Here is a 15,002-nt window from a genome sequence, read left to right on the forward strand (position 1 = left end):
CTGAGGTTTACAACAATTATAGAAGCAGAGAATAAACTGAATGCAGAGCTGTTATTCATGAAATCCCGTGGTACAAGTAGAAACTGCACAAAGAAACTAGCAGGTGGCTAGTTTAAAACAGTTAAAAGGAAGTGGATAGCCAACTTCTGGGATTTGCTGCCATGGGACTGTGTAAAGGCAGAGAATATCTGTCAATTTAAAAAGGGATTAAGACTAATACATGGACAACAGGTCCATAAATAGATACTAAAAGCAGTGAACAGAGACGTACCCTCTTACACCTCCGACACAGTAATTGTGGATGCTAGTCAAGGAGATGGACCGCATAAAGTGTCCAGTCTCATGCATTCTCCCTGTATAGCTTCTCCCATTATCACTGTTGGAGACAGAAGACTGGTCTTGATGGTCTGACCCTGGAGAGCATTTATTTTATGTTTCTGTCAGTGTCTTATGTATGATTGCAAAAGCTGGAAGAGCTGGGAGTAATGTCATCTTGAGCAAGACAGTGGTGTCTATGAGAAGCAATGAATTCCGTCTTCTGATGCTTTCTTAATTCAGAACTGAGTACCAAATGGGAGTTTCTGCTTCTCATAGCTGCAATATAGCAGCTGAACATCAGCATTTTTGCCTTTTTGAAAAACAGTTTTCTACTGTCTGCTAAATATTTATCACCATACTAAAACTCCTTTTAGGAATGAAGAATACAATACTCCATATCATATTTGAACATTACCCTGATTTGAAGTCATTAACAATAGTAGTAAAAACCTTTGTTTTTAACATAGTAGGGGGACAAAAACAGTTGGTTGACATTAGCTACTTAGCATTGCTTGTCATTTCACTTTGCTATTGGACCATTCTGGATGAATTGGATTGAACACAGTGATAAGAAAGGTGTAGATACATGATATGGAATTAAATAGTAGGCTCCAGTATGATTTCTACCACACATAGGATATATTAAAAAAACCCCATCATGTATATGCTACACAAACAAATATAACACTATTTGTCTAACAGTAAGGTCATACTATAAACTTCTGGTTTGTTTCAGGCCTGTTTGAGCAAAGCATTAGGAGGCCTGGTGCCCTGCATCCAAAGGCATTTGCTTCCTTTCATAGAGCAAAAGGTACATTAGCTAGAGGTCCAACATTGCCAGAGTCCTGTCAAATATCTAACCAAACTACAGGTCATTATTGTTCACTAAGGTAGGCTAAACAGCGTATCATAGATTTCCCTGGTGAATTTTTGTGTGTGTGAGGATTTACATGTAGATTTGCCAAGATACCAAGCCTGGTGGACTTGTTAGTGTTAGGTTAACGGTTGGACTTGATGATCTTAAGGGTCTTTTCCAACCTAAATGGTTCTATGATTATATAAGATAATCATTCCTAGCCCACACACTGGCAAGCCTCCTAGCGACCTGTCATTCATGTTTTGTTTTGTGTTTTCACCTGCTACTATTACAAAATTAGATTGCTTACTTCTGTTTGTCTTCTAATTCTTTCACAGAAGCTTTGAAAAACTCAGAAACCTATAGTCTGCCAAGCTGTACTGTACACATTTCATTTTTCCTGTTTCCCAGGGGCTGTCCTAGGGAAAGGCTACAGGCTTATAGATGTTGATTTGGAGTTAAGGCTCTGTCCCATGTTCCTGCCTGGGCTGTAGTTCCTCTCTTGTCACTTCTGACCTGCCTGTGGTTCAGCATCTGTTACGGACTTCACTGGTCTTTCTCACCACTTCATTCTCATACAGACTTTCTACTCATCATCCTAGGCAGCATTGCATAAATTTACATAATATCCAAAGATATTTACTCTTGCTAAAATACATAGTGAACACTCCTACAATGTAGGAGCAACCTCCTACAGTGCTTTCTGAGCCACTCATTCTCTGATCTCCCCAAGAGGGGTCTACGTCTTCATTTTCTTTGTCACTTGAGAAGGGAGAATCATTTTACTCCTGTCTCACTTAAGCAATCACTTCTAGTCATCTTACCTGCAGTCAGCTTGCATGCATCTCCAGGGATAGAAATCTATCTACTAGTCCTGCTTTTGAGTCAGATGAGCATTTGCTGCTGAATCTTCCAGCTACAAGAACCAAGCAAGCTAGTCACCAGGGAATGTATAAGGTATAAATGTATCTGTTCTCCACCTTACCCCATCAATCTTTGCATGAGGCATCTGGTATTGGGAATGACATTGTTGGCTAACCAGGACTCTCTACCTATTATACTTCCTAAAAGTGTAGTTCACCTTACAATTACAGACAATGAGTATGTCCAGATTTTTACTGTTTTATGATAGTGGACTGCTAAGTAGTCTCCAGCTGTACACTTAATTCCATGCTTTTCCACCTCAGTTTTTCCTTCCACTTTTCAAAAATTGTAATTATCCATTAGCTTCTAGAGGTGCATCTCTTTGAAGTACTAATTATATTTGTTACTCTTTATGATTCTCTTTTTCTTTGACCATATTGAAAGTAAGTGCTTAACAATCATGGATTCTTAGGTAACCATCAGTTTCCAGCTCAAAAATTAAATGGTCTTTATCTCTTATGATGATGGACAAAACACCCTCAATTACAATAGCATTATGCAGCAGCAGTATTTTTTAAAAAAACACTAATGATGTTTTATTGGTAGATACTTTAACACTCATTCCTAATCATCCTCTTTCTTCTCCTCGTTCCTTTGTGTACAATTCAGACAGTTTCTGTTCTCATTTTTGTCTGAGTGCCAGAAGCAGTTTCTCTTCAATCCTTAATTTTCAGTTCTGCTCTCTGTTACCATTACAGCCTCAATGTGCAAATAGCAATCACAGCAAATTCTACCAACTTTAGCTGAAAACTGATCTTTTTCAGGTGGGCTGTTCAACAAAATTATCATCTGGGGTGCACAGCATGTTATTGGGGGTATTTGCATGGCCCAACCTTGGCAAAATGGCTGGGATAACAACAGCTGACAAGACTGGAAAGTAAGAGTAAGGGTGGGTGAGTGGGATACCCAAACTATTCACCCCAGACTGATAATGCTGAAGGGAAAGATGACCATCAACGGATTAAATGCTCACCAAGATGCTACAGAGACTTTTGAAACAGAGGATTCAGCTTGAAAAGAAATAAGAAGTACAGGAGAAGAGAAGTTTGGAGATTTGGGGGGGGGGGGGGGGGGGCAGGGGGAAGGGGAGCAGGGCAGCAGTAGGGCTGGCATGACGCTGCCAGATGTGACCCAGTGGCACTGGGGTCTCTGCCTGGACCTGGCAGCATGGTACCCCTGTAGGTGCCTCCAGTTACCGCCTCCAGCTAGCCCATGGCCAGCACAGGGGCAGCCACTTGCAACTCATGGAAGGGTATTTAGAAATTTGTACATGTGTAATAACATTTTGTAGTATTGTGGTGGTGTATCTGTTATGTTGCTGATACTCATCCTAATGTGTAGTTCACTGCCTGACAGTTCATTACCTATCTTTACTAAATCAATGAACCAGTTTGATCCTGATTTGATTGGAACTATGTGAATTGAATAGTTTTTCCCAGTGACACATGCCGAACATGCAGAGTGCTCAGTCAGTGTATATGCAAACTTGAACTAAAATGAGTATGTGCAGGTAGGTTATTTTCAGAATTTAATTAAGCCACTGGATACTACAAATGCAAAAGAATGGATTTATGGATCTAAGCATACAATCAGAAGTTACTGAGTTACCACCTATCAGTTGAGCAATTCAGTATTGGTAACTTCATCTTCATCTGCTTTGTCACTCAAGAGCACTTTTAAGTCAAGTCTCAAAATAAAATGCAACATATAATTTAACGCCTTATCATGCATATTTCATTGTAATGGCATTCCCATTTTTTAATTAAAAAAAAAAGTCATTTCACTGAATCAGGCTGATATAAAAATCTAACTGGAAAATATTTTTGTCACTGAGACATTTTCTGAATTTTTTGCTGTTTAGGATGTTTTCTCTTAGATGTTCCTGAAGGTTTCTTCCATTGTTAGAAATGCACTCTACCTTTTAATAAGGTTTACAAGAAGACTTTTAAAAGGTTTATGATTAGGCAAACTCCCCAATGAGTCTTTCCTCAAAAATAATTAATTGTAAGACTTAGAAGGAAATAACCTTGTCATTTCTGACTTCTTTGCTTGTAAAATTCTATTACTTACATTGTATTAGTTGAAAGTCAAAAAGGTACAAATTTATTTTGCTATTTCTATTAAGTGATGTTTGAAGTCAGACTTCTGTCAGACTGAGTAGTGAAAATCAAATTTGTCATGGATCTCAAACATTGTGTGGTACAGTCTTTAGACACAAGAACATTTAGGTTGGGAAATGAAAACTGCTGGGTTCTTTCCAGTACTGTACTAAAGGCAGGAAAAATTTACATTATTTTAGCTAAAATCTATTTCTAGATCATTCTTTAAAAATACTGTGTAAATAATCTTTTAAATTTAAAAACACAAGAAATTGCAATCTGGAGTTTTTGGGGGTTGTGGGTTTTTTTGGTTGTTTTGCTTTGTTTTGTTGGGGTTTCTTCAAGAATTTTTAAATATATGAAAAATGTGAATTATCAGGAGTACCACTATTGTGAAAATATAGTGGCACAGTACTAAAAATTGCAGAAATCACTTGCTGGGTAGTAGTAACCAACAAAGTCTTTAAAAGGCAACAATGTAATGACTTTTAACAGTTGCACTTTGGTGGTGTTGAACTAAGAATGAAAACGTTTAGATTTTATAGCAGATGAATAAACACAAAGAGGAACTCTGTCAGAGACTAAAGAGTTTATGTTGGTGTCTCAAACATTGTGGCGAGACAAGTTAAGGTCTTCATAGAGACAAGTTAAGGTCTCCATAGCGACAAATTAGGGTCTGCGTAGCACCACTAAAGCACAGGTGAGAAGCTGATTGGCACAGAGCTGGGAAGGTGTGTCGGAGGATGCACAGTTCTGTCTTCTGATGCGCCTTACAACTCACCATATATGGCCACAGATCATACAGAGTTCATTTGAGGAAGGGGCTCATGACCGCCCAAAAGACCCCTCGCGACCACCCCCAACAATAGCGCCTGTGCAGAAGACGAAGAACATTCTGGAACAAGAACCATATAAGTCCTCAAGGGGGCGAGACTAAAGGTGGGGACTAGCTGATAAAAGACACAACTCCAAGGAGCCACGCCCACCACCAGAGGATTGCCACGTTCACCATCAACATCGCAGGATCCAAGTGTGGTTGTCTCTCCTGACACACACCCTTTATCTTCTTTTTCCTTTCCTCTTATAAGTATTTCGATTAGAACCCACATTGCCTATCATTACTCTTTCCTAGTTCAGGTTGCCTACCATTACGCTTTCCAAGTTCAGGTTGTTTCTACCATCAATAAAGTGTTTAATTGATCATTTGGTGTCGTTTCGCCTTAATTTAGCCCAAGGGAATCACAGAACCACCACAATGCTCTCTGGGCAGCCCAGTTTTGATCATGACAAACTCTAAAGCAAAGAGTTCATTACTGTAATCTCACTAAAAATTAGGTTTGGAAAGGTATTTATTATTTATGGTTTTGAACAGTCACTGCAGTAATTATTTAAATTGCAGAAGTACTTATAGAAACATCACTCAGTATGTCTCACCCTTTGACAACGAATAATAGAAAACTGCTTTCCTGAATACTATTTTCCAAGCAGTTTTGCAAACTTCGCATAAAGAGAATTTGTCGTGCTAGATCAAATATATGTATGGCCTAGTATCTTATCCACAACAATGGTCAGTAGTAATCTCTTCTGGGATGAGTAAAAGAATTCTGCAAACATATAGTGAAATACTTCACTACTATAATCACTGAATCTCCAGCAGTTTGTGGCTCAGTGTTTTCTTGGGCCAGAGATGGTACTATTCTATATAGTAACTCCGAAGAAGTCTTTTTCCATAAACTTTCAATTTGCTTTTTTATCTTTAGAGTTCTGTAGCAATGAGATTCACAGATCATTTGTGTTGTGTGAAGTATTTCTTTTTAATTTGTTTTAAACTTTGTCTCCAGATAGTTTATTTGATATTGACAGGGTTTTTTTTCTATTAGGGAAACAAACTCTTCCCCTTTATTTATTAATTTATTTATTTATTTTTAATGATTTCCATTATTATAGTCTTTATCATCTCCCTGGCCACTGAATTCTTTATCAGGATGAGAAATCTCAGTCTATCCACTTGCTACTTGAGTAAATGGTCTTCCATACCTTTCGGTATTCTCATGGTAATTCTTTGTACTTTAGACAATAGTTCCTCAAATGGTCAGAGGCATGTAGTGGGAAAGAATGTCATAAGCCTTACCAGAGGCAGGGTGCATTTTCTCTTCCATTCACCAGCCATTTTACCTCATCACAGAAAGAGATTAGATTGGATTGATGTGTTCTGACTAGTTTGGCTAAATCATGTAAACATCATAGATCTCAAACACAAGGTGGGAACACAAAGAATAAGAACCCCATCAGAATACGAAGTAAAAATCTAGTGTCAGCAAGCAAGGACAAAATCACAAAATCCAGTGAAGAAAATATGACATGGCTAGCAAGGGGACATGGAAAAGGAGGAACAGACAATAAAATTATTGGTACCCAAAAAGCCAAAGGTAGCTTGATAGTCTACTTAGTGGAGTAGGAAAGGTAAAGCCAAGTGATGATGGAAATCACAACAGCTTTAATGCATAATGCAAGAGTTTAGCTTCCTCTAGGTTTTTTAAAGAGCTGCCTGATGAAATCCTAGATTTGACAATGGTTATCTCTGGTACTTCACGAAGAATTGGTGCAATACTGGGTTCTTGGGAAGAGCTAAAAATTTGTGAGCAGAATACTTCAACTGAATTATGCAGTTAGTCTAGGAAGCCTCTAGTTAGCTCCTCCAGGTTTTACACCTTTGATGAACATGGCATATATGGCCAGAATTTCCAACATTCAGCACAAACTCTTTCAAAAGGGCTTGTAAGCCACATAATTCAGAAACTTTATAATTGATTTCCTGCTATTTAAATTTGTGTTAATTTTGTTCTCTCTGCTGTGGTTTTCATCAGCATTACCTTTTATGGTTTTGTGTATATTTCTATATATTTGTATTAATTCATGAGCATCTTTTTTCATAACCTTTTGTGCTTTTTTTAAGAGAAAGTATACACACATTTATTTTTCCATAGGGTTTTTTTTTTTTTTGTTGGTTCTTTTTTGGTTTTTGTGTACAAGTACATGTGGTAAGACCAACTGTTACTGATTTATTCTTTGAGGAACTGTGGAAAGGAAGAAAAAAAGAACTTTTTCCTTTCTGGGTGAATCATTTGTACTTCTCAAACATTATCTTCTGACTTTGTTCTCAGCACTGTCATAACTTGGATGGACATTTTGTTTCTTTGAAATGTATTTATTTTCTTAGTTTCTTTATATGTATACCAATAAGCCAGACTCTGGCAGCAGCCTCATTGCTCAGTAGGGTGTGCCAAGGCTGTTATGAATGTTGATGACATGCTTCAACCATGTGCTTTTTTACAGAACATAATAATGCCAGCTGAGGCAGTGTACAAAAATAATTTTCTTTAAAACCACTTTTTTTTTTTTTATTATGTACTACCAATTGATGTTCTTTAAGGGACTAGAAAGAGGAAACACTTTTCCTACTGATGTATTGGGCACTAGGCTAATTAATTTTAATTTTCATCCCCTCTTCAGTGGAAAATTCTTCTCCATTATACATAAGGGTAAGCAAAAAGCACCCAGTTGGTGATTTTTCCCCAGTCAACTGTAATAACACGCTTTTCCAGAACTTGCTTAGAATTTGGTCATCAGACAAAAAGGAAATCAATTCTTTCCTCTCTCATTTTCTTCTGAGGTAGTATAATATACCTATAGGAATACTACAATAGTGCAAAAAGGCTGTCTCAGTCCAGTTTGTTTACTAAAAATGCCTGAAGTTAGCATTATTATCTGGTTAGTGGTGGAGAGAATATAATTTTCTCATAAGGTAATCAAACCTGTCATGTATCTCTTGATATTGGCTGTCTTGCAATGGTTGATTTAGCTGTGAATATATGGTGAAACAATAATCACATTGCAAAAAAGGCAATATTTGTATTCCACTACCAGTAAGTTCTGCAGAAGAAGGCTGTGCTTAATATCAAGAACTGTCTTCCAAGAAGTGGAAGAGTGAAGTTAAATATCTACTGTGAAATACAGGAATAGAAAGCATTTTTTCTTGGAATCTATAACCCGATTGTCTTAATTTATTTTCATAATTTTTCAACTTTAATCCAGACATCTTGCTAATCTCTTAAGCAACATTGTTTTTCCCTTCCTATGGTGACATGTTTTCTAGGTTGTCAGTTGAACAATTCAGTGCTATTAGACTTGGAATTTGAATCTGTACAGTAAAATGAAACAAAAAAAGAGATTTGACCTGTCCTATGCTTTAGGACAGCTGCTTTCCTTTCCCCATCTTCCCCTGCTGACCATGGTATACTTTAATTCTTCATGTGAAATCCTGGCTTCGACTTATTTTAGTTAGAATTTGGCCATTGACCTCCATGTAAAGAAGATTCACACTCATATGATCTGTTGATGCAAGGAAAACAAGAGCAGACAAAGAGATAACCACGCTATGGTGAATTTGGTCAGTGGAGTATATTAATCCATTTGCTATTTAGAAGAAAATTCTTCTACAATTTCTTCTTTTGTTTGTTATCTTTCTCTCATTACTTTTAATTAAAACACTTGCATGACATCAGGATATTTTTTGAAAAAAACTACCTAGACTTGTAGCTGATTTCTCACCAAAAGTAAATTTCATTTCACCATAATTTCTAAAAAAACTCAGTGTGTTTAGCAATAAGGTTTTGTATTTTAAGCAGATGGAAGCCACAGAGAGATTCTTAATATAAAGGTTTCTCTGTAAGAAAACTTCCTGCATAATGAAATCAATGAAGAACATAAATGTTTTTAAATAGAAACATTTTGCAGGTGCCAGATTTTTTTTTACCTTAAAAAATAATTAAGAGTCACAGTTAACAGCAATTTAAGAGTAAAGAAAAATTTATAAAGCATGGACCCATTGCTCCTATGGACCTCACTAATTAAATGTCTTCATTTTTAATAGCTGAATATTTAAAAAGGCTGAGGTCAGTAAACTGAACTAGAAGGGGAAAAATCTAAAGTTAGATACATGAGCAACATGATAAATGCAATGAACAGGATGATCAACTAAATCAAGCTGAGAAAGTGAACTAGCAACTGGAGCATGAACAGGAGATTCATATAGAACAGGTATTATATACTTTATTGGGGCATTAAAGAGATTATTTTAATACTTTTATTCTTTTTTTTCATGGTGAGGCATAGTAATACACTGTCTTAAATCACAAGGATTTGTTTTAAGATCAGAAAGACACCAAAATTTCTGTAGTTGAACAGTATTTCCTGAATTTGTCAAAAATATCATTACTTTCCTTTAGTTTGGTCTTTATGTATGACATTTGTTTCCTTATGAAGAGGTACATATAAAAATTATATTTATCATAGAAAGAATTCCAAGATTCAGGGCTAAGAGAGCTGACTCTATTTTGGGTGTCCCCCCTGCAATTGACATAGTCTTCTAAGCCAGGAACTTCCTTCCAAATTGTCATATATTTTCCATTCTGTTTCAATGTTCAAGTATATGTACTTGCAGCATAATGACATTTGAAGGGAAACCTGATCTGAAAATTGATGCTGGTATGCATTAAACTGTAGGTAATAACAATTTAATAGCTACAGTGTCCTTACCTGGAAATGGCTGATGACATCATTATTGACATTACCTTGCCCATTGTTTTGGCACCTTCTGTAATACCTTCAAAAGCAGGGAAATATCTTAGGATGTGATAGGGTTTGCAACTTCTGCATAGTGTTGTTTATACAACTGTTCAAACTAGATGTTCTGCAAATAAAAGATGGAAAACATACTGAGGAAAGTAGCCTTGGCATAGCTATTCATGTGCATCTGTTGCATGTTTTACTTCATAAATGATGTCCCAGACTAATAGCTGCCCAAATAGAGAGGACTGCAAACCTGTGACAGTTTCAAAGTTGCAGCAAGAGCTTTTAAAGCACAAACAGACATGACACAGGATGATCTTAAAGGTCTTTTCCAACCTAAATGATTCTATGATTCTGACACACTTTTTTTTTTATATTTTTTCAAGACTCCTATATGTTTTCATATCTTAAAAAATTAAATAACCCTTAAGACAAGAAAAGGTGTGTGAGAAAGCTTGAAATAAACTATATGTAACAAACTGTAAGTATACAGAAGACATAGGGCATGATTGCATGGATGCAAATAGCTTCAAATAAAGGAAATGTGGTTGTTAATAAAGCCTGATACAGTTCCGTGCTTCAGAACTGTGGGCAATAAAGCATTAGTTCTACAGAAACATATACGTGTTCTGAATAAGGATATCTAAAATTAATTTCTTAACTTACAAAAACTTAATATTCAAAATATAAACCCAAAAGACCCCAAGCCCAAAAACAACTAAGAAAAGCTAATGAAGACCCTCCCGATACACACACACACACACACACACACAGAAGTATAAAGAACATCTGCAATGAGCTGGAAAACTGGAATTGCTGAACAAGCAGCAGAAGTATAGTGTTCACTTAAAAGTGCTGGGGTTGTTTCATTATTTATATTACAGATGTGTAATTGCTATAAAATGTCTTTTAAATTCCAAATACAATTAGTTCTTGTTACAGGGAATAATTAGCACTTGTGCATTTTGTAGAACAGTTTTATTTCATGCTGTAAATGATTGCCTGAAATAAAACATTGAACTTTTTCTATGTTGTATATGTATTCTTTTGGATACAAATCTTTTCAAAAGATAAACCAAACTGAATATATATTAAGTATATTAAATATACTAAATGCACATATTAAATATACATATACAATATGAATACATATTATTTATTTTTACACATGATAGACCAATATAAAAAATTCTATGGTTTTGTGTGATTTTTCCATGATCCTGCTTTTATTTGATCCTAAAAATTATAAGCCTTCAAGCTGTAATTTGGAAAAATATCAGTATTAGAAAAAGTTTAATGATTGACTAAATCTTTTATAAACTTTAATACCTGTGAACATGAAGGACTGAAAATATTGATGAAAGTGAGCCAGGTTTTCAAAGTTTCATAGCTCAGTACCTGTAGTGCATCAAATCAGCTGAAGACTTGCTCCTAGACATGGTACACCTTCTGCTCTTTTCCTTAACATGCTGTGATACTGTTAAATGTTCTGCTAACCCAAAATATCTTCTATTAGAAAAGTCATAGAATCATAGAATCATAGAATCATCTAGGTTGGAAAAGACCTTTAAGATCATCCAGTCCAACCATTAACCTACACTACCAAGCCCACTCTAGACTAATCAAGGGTAGACCAGACTAAACCATATCCCGAAGTGCCACATCTACCCGTTTTTTAAACGCCTCCAGGGATGGTGACTCCACCACCTCTCTGGGCAGCCTGTTCCAATGCCTGACCACCCTTTCCGTAAAGAAATTTTTCCTAATTTCCAGTCTAAACCTCCCCTGGCGCAGCTTAAGCCCATTTCCTCTTGTCCTATCGCTAGCTACTTGGGAGAAGAGACCAACACCCACCTCACTACAACCTCCTTTCAGGGAGTTGTAGAGAGCGATAAGGTCTCCCCTCAGCCTCCTCTTTTCCAGGCTAAACAACCCCAGTTCCCTCAGCCGCTCCTCATAAGACTTGTTCTCCAGACCCTTCACCAGCTTCGTTGCCCGCCTCTGAACACGCTCCAGCACCTCAATGTCTTTCTTGTAGTGAGGGGCCCAAAACTGGACACAGTATTCCAGGTGCGGCCTCACCAGCGCCGAGTACAGGGGGACAATCACCTCCCTGCTCCTGCTGGCCACAGCATTCCTGATACAAGCCAGTCCTGTAGTTTGGCTATGAAATTGCAAATAATTCATCTGCCAAATGGAAATCGCCTGTTTCTTCATGAAACATGACACCACCCTAAAGTAATAAGCTTTAAAGGACACAAGTTATATTCTTAACTCTCTGAAGTATCCTTCTTCTAACAACTTCCTATGAGTTAAAAATCCTTTTCTTATCCTTCTTCTCAGTTTTTCATAAATACACTTCCATTCTGCTCCTCTTGTTTTATATTGTCCTCTGTACCTTATAGTTCAACACCCCTTACAGTCTATAAATATGGATTGTGACAATATTTTTCTTTTATGGTCTTGATAGAGATAGGTTTCTGGATGCCTCCAAAATAGGTTGTACAATTTACCACATAGTTGCCACCAGCTATGCTAGTTTTATTTCCATTCCATATAAACTCTGGAGCAATAATAACTACTAGTTTAAAACTATAGCAGTGCCATATCGAGTTTTTGTGTGTTTTTTCTCACATGCTCTCTTCAAAACCATTTTGAATAACTGTTTTCTGTACTGTTTTTTTTTTTTTGTTTGGATGGTTTGGTTTGGTTTGTTTTTTGCTGGTGATGGCCAGTAGCTGATGTGATGAAGGTCAGTTACTCATGAGTAACTGTCATTCATAGGATGGGTAGTCTTACACTCATTGACCATATTCCAAATCCTTCATCTTCTTTAGATGGGACATTTTTGTTAGCATGTGTACTTGAGTTCTACTATGTGATTGTGCTGGTTTTGGCTGTGATAGTGTTAATTTTCTTCATCGTAGCAAGTATGGGGCTATGTTTTGGATTTGTGCTGAAAATAGTGTTGATAACACAGGGATGTTTTCATTATTGCTGAGCAGTGCTTACAAAGGGTCAAGGCATTTTCTGCTCCTCACCCCACCCTACCAGGGAGTAGGCTGGGGGTACACAAGAAGCTGGGAGGGGACGCAGCTGGGACAGCTGTCCTCAGCTGACCAAAGGGATATTCCATACCATATGATGTCATGCTCAGCATATAAAGCTGGGAGAAGAAGAAGGAAGGGGGGGTTGTTCAGAGTGATGGCGTTTGTCTTCCCAAGTAGCCATTACGCATGATGGAGCCCTGCTCTGGAGATGGCTGAACACCTGCCTGCTGATGGGAAGTAGTGAATGAATTCCTTGTTTTGCTCTGCTTGCACATGCGGCTTTTGCTTTACCTGTTAAACTGTCTTTATCTCAACCCATGAGTTTTCTCACTTTCACTCTTCCAATTCTCTCCCCCATTGCACCGAGGTAGGGAGTGAGCAAGCAGCTATGTGGTGCTTAGTTGCCAGCTGGGGTTAAACAACAACAGTGATTCACCAAGATGTTAATTGGTCTTTAAAAACGTCCTCCTCATTTACAGTCTTTCTGATTATAGGAAATTCTGCAGCTACTTATGAAAACACCTCTTTCTTGAAGATAAACCCAAAGTTTTTAAGGGTATCCACTGTACTGAGAGAAAATAGCATTCCGTACGTGTGCACACACATATTGACAAATCATCAACATGCCCGTTTCAGTATAATAAGGCCAGAGCTACATTTCTGAAAAAAAATCATTCTTTCCCATAAGTGGCACATTCACGTTTTCTGTGTCCTGCACTTTGCTAACTTTTTCAATGCTATTGAAAATATCTGTTCCTCAACCTTATGCTAAGCTACCATGGCTGGACATCACTGCTACCTGCTGGGGTGAACACTCCCTGATTACTGAGTGTCTCTCTGTTAGTGCTCAGAAGACACCTTTCAAAGGCAGCTTTGGTAGCAACCTTCTCATATTTGTCTGCTACTGTGTATTACACTTAGCAGAACAGACACTCAGAAAACAGTACTAACCTCTCTAGCTTACTATTGCTAATGATATTCCTCAGTTCTAGCATTTGTATACAATAGTTCTGGACAATCACTTAGAGTGGGACTTATGTTGACACACTTGAAAAAGGGTGAATGGCTTTCTATTCTTAAATTGAAGTCTTCATGGATGATCTCAGCACAGCTATATTGCACCCTCATTGATCTTGCCTTCAAAGCTCTGATTTGCAGAGGTACTGAGGCAGAAGCATGTATTTTTTTTAATTAACTGAAATGGTAGTACAGTTGTGGACAGTGATTAGAACACCACTGTTTTGATAGGGTAAGAACCAAATCTTTGCTGAGAAACAGGTCCTAAACGAACTGTTGTTTCTAACAGAGTACCTGCCTCCACATGCTAGTAAACTGTTTAATTGTCAATAAGATTCCCCCCTCTTCAAACTAGCTTATTAACACCACATGATTTTATTATTTCATGCATGCTCCCTTACCTTGCAGTTCTGCTAATTAAGCTCCTATCAATGTAGTTATTTTTGTGTATATTGAGCAATATAAGGAAACTGTCACAAAGTTAAATTTAGTTATTACACATTTACAAAGTTGTTTGGGGTTCTTAAAGAAAAGCTTAAGGATGGATGATTATTGGAAAAAAAGCTTTTGCTTGCAATACTGCTACATTCTAACAAAAGTATATTATCATAGGTGCAATTCAAGGACAAGACAAACAATTATAGAATCCAGAGGAAGAAGACAAAGAATCAAGAAATGGAATACTCTCGTGAAAAGTTTAATTAGCCATGAAACCATCTATGTTAAAATGAATAAATAAGTAACTCGCAGAAAGAACAAATGCTAGCAACAGGAAGAGTTTAGATTAAATCATTATTAATTTATTTTGGGGCTAGATGCATATATTTGGATAAAACCCTGAGCATATATTTTGGTGTTTAATTGGTGGAACTTGAAATGTATTTTATTCCTAAATAATGTACACTGAAACATTCAGGAAGTTTTTCCTGATTCTCTAAAGGACACACTGATCAGTCATCACACAAATACTTAGTTCTAGGAAAACATATTATTAACAATTATTTATATTATAATATTAAAATTATTATTATTTCTGTACAAAGTGGACAGGATGTCACAGCAAAAGCATACAAATAAAAGGTTTAGAAACCTGTTAGTAGGCTACAT

The sequence above is a fragment of the Pelecanus crispus genome, chromosome 2 (genome assembly GCF_030463565.1).
Source record: "Pelecanus crispus isolate bPelCri1 chromosome 2, bPelCri1.pri, whole genome shotgun sequence".
Classification (NCBI taxonomy): domain Eukaryota; kingdom Metazoa; phylum Chordata; class Aves; order Pelecaniformes; family Pelecanidae; genus Pelecanus; species Pelecanus crispus.